Genomic DNA, 6,654 nt, shown 5'->3' on the forward strand with positions numbered 1-6,654 from the left:
TCACTGCAGCGAATGATAATTCAATGCTTTTCCATTTTAAAATGTAAATGTCTACATCCCAACAGACGCCGTGGCAGGCATGTTGAGAGGCTGAAGGTAACACCTGCTCCCACTGGTCTGTGGGCCCTGCAGGCAGGAAGCGTGGATGGTGTCCGAGCAGCCTGGAGTTCAGCTGTCAGTGGCACCAGAGTTGAGCATAGTCATCTTTCTACCATTAATTATAATCATGGCTGTATTCTTTTTCTTGGTATCTTAATTTCACTGGAGGCTTTTCATTAATACCTTATTCCTATGAACACAGTTGGGGCACAACATATTTTCCTCCAGGTGCGAGGGTGGAAGGCTGCAGGCAGGTAGCAAGAAGAGTGCACACACTTTCCTTTGTTTTTCAGGAACCTAGGCTTGCCCAGCGTAAAACTGTAGCTTAACCCAACCTTCTGTGTTTGCAGGGAGACTTCGCCCATGGACCACATACCACCTGACACCGGAGGCCTCTTGTGGTGACCGCACTGTCTCCATCTTACCAGCACTGGCTGCGAATCTGCCCCAAGGAGGCAAACACAACTTCTGAAGTGGAAGCTGTCACAACAACACTGTCCATTCCCTCGAGGAGAGCAGTAGCACCTCCGAGAGCAGGCATTCGAGAGCAGGGAGCAGTCAGTTCAGGAAGACCCAAACTTTCCAGAGTAATTCCCTCTTTTTCCATCTTCAGTTTTCTTTTTGATTTTGTCAAGACCCTGGCCACCTTTGATGAGACAGGAATATACTTTTGATGAGGGTAAGCATATTCACACAGCCTCTTATATGCTTCCACTTTCAAGCCTTTGGTATCCAGATTTAATTGCTGGCACCAAGCCCTCACGATGTCTCGGTGAAGCAGGTCAACTGGTGGCAATTTAAGGGGCAATAGAGGAATTGGTATCTTCTTCCGAATTCTTACTCTTTTATTGTCATGTGCCATCTCTTTTCGACAGGAAGCTTTGTGATCTTTCTTAGATCTTTTCCATTTGGTTTCCTTCCCTGAGCTTCTTTCTATACTTGATTCACCAGCAGCCTGATGTTCCTCTTCAGCTTTTACTGGTTGGAATTTGCCAGCCAATTCCCCCCCGCCCCCCGCACCCCCAACTTCTTTTTGGAGTTACACTTCTTGCTTTTTGCATTTTCCATATTTAGAATATAATCTGACATTGATAAAAAGAAAATCTTCTTACTTCTGATCTGTTTACCATCACTTTAAACAACATATTATTATTTGTCTGTAGGACATAGTTTAAATTTCCATACCTTAAATTACCTGTTAGTTACTTTACTTTTTACAGAGAGGATGGTAGATCAGATTTCTTTAGAGTCTGCTCAACACCAACAATGACAGAAGTTTTCATGGACCTGGAGCTATAAGATGGAAATAAAACGCCTTCGCTCACATCACGTGATCCCTCTGACAGAATTACTGATGACAAGCCTGTCAGTCCTCTGATTACATTTTATAAAGAAAGAAAGCAAAGCTCATAGAAGTTAAGTAATTTCCAAGGATGGAGAACCAGTTCTGGAGAAAGACCTAGGTAACCAATGACTCATCTACATACCAAAGCGACTCCCCACCCCCAGTTCACAAAGCTTTATCTTCCTCTCTGGAAGCTGAAAGAAGGTTGAAGCACCGGCCACCAGGGGGAGAGGGTTTGAAGGTCAGAGGGTCGTCATCAGAATAGGATTCACCGTGAAGCTAATAAAGCTTAAGCTTTGGGGCTCTGCACTTGCCCAAGCTCCTTTGGAGGCTCATAAGATAAAAAGGTAACCATTCATATGCCTTCCAATTAGGAGACTGTAATTCCTCACTTGTTTTAAATTTATAATTTCTTGGGTTCTATTTTCTCACTTTAAATAAATTTCTAAAATTTTAAAATTCTTTTCCTTAAATAGGCAACCCCAAATGGTACAAATTCCAAACAAACTGGTTGCCCATCTGGTGGCTGGCCCTACAGCTCTATATTTGTTCAGCACGTTGGGGGAGGTCACGGTGTACCGAGGCCCAGAGAAGGCAGTTGTGAGCCCCCGCAGATGTCATCCCTTACCTCATTCACCCAGGAGGGAAACCCGTATGTAAATAGCACTTAAAGTTAATAGAAACACCTATTAATTGACTTCCTACACACCAAAGAATGCAGCAAAGACTCCCAGTGCCAGGAGGGAAAATTGCCAAGCAAGAAAACACCCGCTGGCGAATAAATGAACTGAGGAACTTACGGAGACTTTTAAATGTAATGAAGGTGGTTTTGTGGTGGTTATTAAGGATTGAAAACTCTCCAGAGAACTGAAGGAGTCCATAGGTCTGCACACTGTTGGGTATGGCAGTCCCATTGTTTGTTGATCACTAAAGTCTTCAGTTAGATGCAGGGAGGTTCTAGGCCACTGAAGACTCCCCATCATTATCAGCTTCAGCTGGTAAGAACCAGCTACAATGACCCACGGCATTTCCATTTTGATCTCTCCTGTGCAAGAGCTGCTGGAAATGGAAATTCTTTCCTTAACATACAATAAACCGGGAGCAATAAGGTACTCAGCTTAGGGCTAATCTACCCAACAACTATGAGTGATACAAGTGTCTAGCACATATCAAGTGCTGCATCATATTTGCTAATATTATTATTATCATATACACTTTACATTTGGAGAAAGTGGGATCAAAAGAGGCCAAGTAAATTTCTCAGGGTCACCCAACTAGCAGCGATGGAGCTGGGGTCCCCGTTCCGGACTCCCTGCCTGCAGAGGGGGCATTCTTTCTCCAGCCCGACCTACCCCTTTGCGCAGAAATCCTGACATGTGGAAATCCTTGGATAGATGTCCAATTTCCTTAATTCCTATGTAAACTATTCTAGAAAGAGAACTCTGAAAGTGCACTTACCACCACCAAGGGCTCAGGAGTTGGAAGTGGCAGGACCCCCCTCCCCTGGCACGCAGCCCTTCTTTCTTCAGCCCAGTGCCTGGGGAAGGCCTGCCGCACAAGGACAAATTCGGGTATGTCTTGTGTCCAGAAAATGTATGAACCTCAAGATGGAGGCAGATCATGTTTTCTAAAAGTGGCCACAAGGATCGCTCCCTCCCCACTTCCTCTTCTTACAATGCTTACAATGTGATTTTGTTTAGAGCAATTTTAGCTTTATAGAAAATTGCACAGAAAGGAGAGAGGGTTCCCATATTCCTCCCTTTCTCCTCTCTCCCCTCTCCTCTAATACACAGTTTTCCCTATCATTAACATCTGGCATTAGCGCAATACATTTTTTGCAGTTGTTGAAATCAATTACTTTATTATTCACTGAGGTCAATGTTTTACATTAGGATTCACTCTTAGTGTTGAATGCTTTTACAGGTTTAGACAAATGCACAGTGCCATTGTATCCGTACTATAGTATCCAACAGAATAGTTTCACTGCCCTAGAAAACCCTGTGCTCCACCTAGTCATCCCTCCCCTTTTCCCCATGAAACGATGGCAACTTCTGATCTTTTTACTATCTCTATAGTCTCCCATTTCCCAATATAATACAACTGCACTACTCTTTCCATCAACAGGTTGGAAACCGAATGGGCTGTGACTAGGGCAGAAATGATGTTCTGGGTTTTCTAAGGCATCATTACAGAAAGCCACAGAGCCCCCACCGTGTTCTCTTTGGATGTTCACTCTTGGAATCCACTGTGCTGTGAGGATGCCTAACCTGCCTGCAGAGAGACCCCTGTGGAAAGGAGCTGAACTCTCAAGTGATAGCCAGCCCCAGCCTTCCAATCATATGAGTGAGCCACCTTAGAAACGAAACCTCCAGTCTCCTTGAACTCCCCCGGCTAGTGCCACAAGGAAGAAAGGTGAGCTGTTTCTGCTGAGCCCTGCTCAAATTACAGATGTCTGAGCAAAACAAATAATTGCTTTATAAACCACTAAGTTTTGGGGTGGTTTATTATGCAGCAATAGATAACTGGAACATTCAACGATCCGCTAGGGATAGAAACTACATCTCATTTATCATTACAGTTTAAACAGAAGTTGAGGGACTTTAGGTATAAAAGCATCTCAGCACTCATTGTTGATGATGATAAACATCAAAATCTAAGGCAAACACCATAAATCAAAAATTCAAGAGCAAAATGTTCATAAAATTTGAGATCTGGAAGGAGCCCTAGCAATCATTTAGGCCACTTTCCCTTAGATGATGAAAATTAAGTGATTTACTTAGAGTTACATCACAAGTTAATGGCAGCACTCTATTTGAAAAACACAAGATTAAAAAAACAAGTAAAAATTAGTTCTATCTCATGAAGCATGTAATCAGCTTATAGACTCAACCAATCCAAAGGTAATTCACAAGTTTTTTAAAAGTTAAAATACTGATCACTTTGGAGACAGTAGGATCATATAGAATTAAAGGAACACTAAAATATGTGGGGATCATATTTCCAACATCTACAATGACTGCTGTTAAGGAGGACCATCTTTCATGCCTTCACTGTACATTTTTCTTAGTCCATGAGCTGACTGATTCAGCCAACAGGAAAACAACTCTTTTATGTAGAACCATCTTGGGCTCTACCTCTCTCTCTAACAAATGGCTTTTAACTGTATTGGGAGATGGTTTTCCATGTGCCTCTAGTGAGTCTGTACATTTTGTGATCAAGGCACTGGTCACACTTTTGTTATGGAGTAGCTTTTCAAGGATGATTGTTTAATGAACAGCTTTGGAAAACAAAGAGAGCACCTTCGTCTAGAGCAAAGAGCAGGTATGTTTATTTTTACTGCCCATTATGAAACTAAACTCAGGGCTCCTCTCCTGCATATGCAAACACTGCATGTGCAGATATCCATCTGGGCTCACCTGTGTGATCTGATGGAGCTTGCGGGCAGGAACATCAATGCATATGAAACCTGTGCTGTGAGTAATGATGTCTTTTGTCTCTTGCCCACGAGTCTTGCGTCTTCTCCACTATTCATGAAACTGTTGCAGGTTAACTTGTAAGCTCATAGGTAGGATAAATTCTCAGACCCTCTGTTCTTGACACTCTTTCCTTTTGAGTTGGAAATAAGGCCACATCAACAGTTGGAAAGAATGGTTACATACGCTGATGAGAATAGTGAGCCTCAGGAAGTGTTAACTCCTGTTTTAGAGTATGACAAATGTTCAGGTGCTCCCCTTACCCAGGAAAAGCTATACCTGAACCTTAAACCCAACGTACTGAAATCTGAGAACACTGAAGACAGAAACTGGCAGAGGAGGTTTACCAAAATGCCGGGGAAGCTTAAGCTCTAGGGCCCTCACTGTCTAGGCCCTTGCAAGGCCTTGGCATGGTCATGTGTTTTGTAAAGTTTACAGAAATCAGCTTTTTAACCTCAATTGGTAAATTCTACTGCCTCTTTCCACTCTGACTTTTCCTCTATGATACTTCCCTTAATGTAGTGTGGTTTAGGCATGGCCACAGGTTTTTGGGATACCACTGAAAGAGAGTTGGGTTCAGCTTACACATTTAATGGTCAACTCTGTGTATAGTTTAGCCATTGCTCTGTAGGGGCGGCTTCTAGGAATACTCCTGCCGGCCACTGTGCCAGTGCAGACATCATAGCATGAAGACCTCAAGCCAGAGGCTCTACTGGGGAATGAAAGGGCCACATAGTCCTTACTACTGCAAGGATAAGAATAATGGAGGAAAAACAGGGGCAGGAATGTGTGCAGCCAGAAGCCAGTCTTTCAGAAATTCTTTCAGTGATCAGATATGTAAAATAATAGGCAAAGGACCCCTGATCAAAATTCCTCTTATCAGGAATACTCAACACAGCTGATATAATAAACCTGCTATATAATTTTTTTCATATTTCTTGGGAACTATGAAAAATGGGATTATCAGAGTTCCTGCATGTATAGGCTACAAACAGTAGGACAAACAGTTGTTGTGTAAGCTTCCATATTTTATGCATCCCAAGGTGTCAGATTATATCTTGGCAAAAGGGATGCATCCTATCCTGACAAAGCCTGACAGTGCCTGATGAGAAGGCACATAAAATTATCACCAATGTCTAGGAATGACCTGGAATAAAAAAGGAAACGGTGCTCCAGTGACAAAACTACACATAGTCATCAGTAGATTAATGGATGCAGTTTAAGTGTAATTTGATTACCGAACTATATAACACAATTTAACTTGGTGATGGTTTCAAAATGTATCTAAATTGCTCCTTATAGAGCTTATTTTCAGATTAATTTTATATATTGTGTTCAGAATCACTCATCATATCAAGGTAAATATGATAGGAAGGAAATATCCTGATAAGCTAATAATGTAAATCAAGAACTGAAAATTAGCAATGCTTGAAATTGTCAAAAATTCTCTTGCTGTAAGAAGATAATGGAAACTAAAACTTATGATGGTCAAAATCATGAAGATGGGGAGAGAGAAGAACACAATAGCCAATAAAATGTAGGTGAAAATTAATATAGAAAAGATAAAAGTGAGTAGGAGAATCAGGACACTCTAGCACAGAAAACAAAAGGCGGGAAGATAGTTTGTATTGTAAAGGAAGATGCAGTTTGTACAGACAATGGAGGAAGATTGACACCTACAGCTGTGTCATTTTAATGAATTGGGTGACACTGCTACATGTCCTTTACTTTGCCATG

General features: G+C 41.9%; 1 pseudogene; it reads right to left on the bottom strand.

The window, feature by feature from the left end:
- Nucleotides 1-258: 258 nt before the first annotated feature.
- LOC129078409 (developmental pluripotency-associated protein 4-like) lies at nt 259-1,167 on the bottom strand (annotated as a pseudogene).
- Between the last annotated feature and the right edge of the window lie 5,487 nt (nt 1,168-6,654).

Source organism: Pteronotus mesoamericanus, unplaced genomic scaffold, assembly GCF_021234165.1.
Source record: "Pteronotus mesoamericanus isolate MK-2021 breed Mesoamerican mustached bat unplaced genomic scaffold, CSHL_Meso_final contig_73, whole genome shotgun sequence".
Taxonomy (NCBI): domain Eukaryota; kingdom Metazoa; phylum Chordata; class Mammalia; order Chiroptera; family Mormoopidae; genus Pteronotus; species Pteronotus mesoamericanus.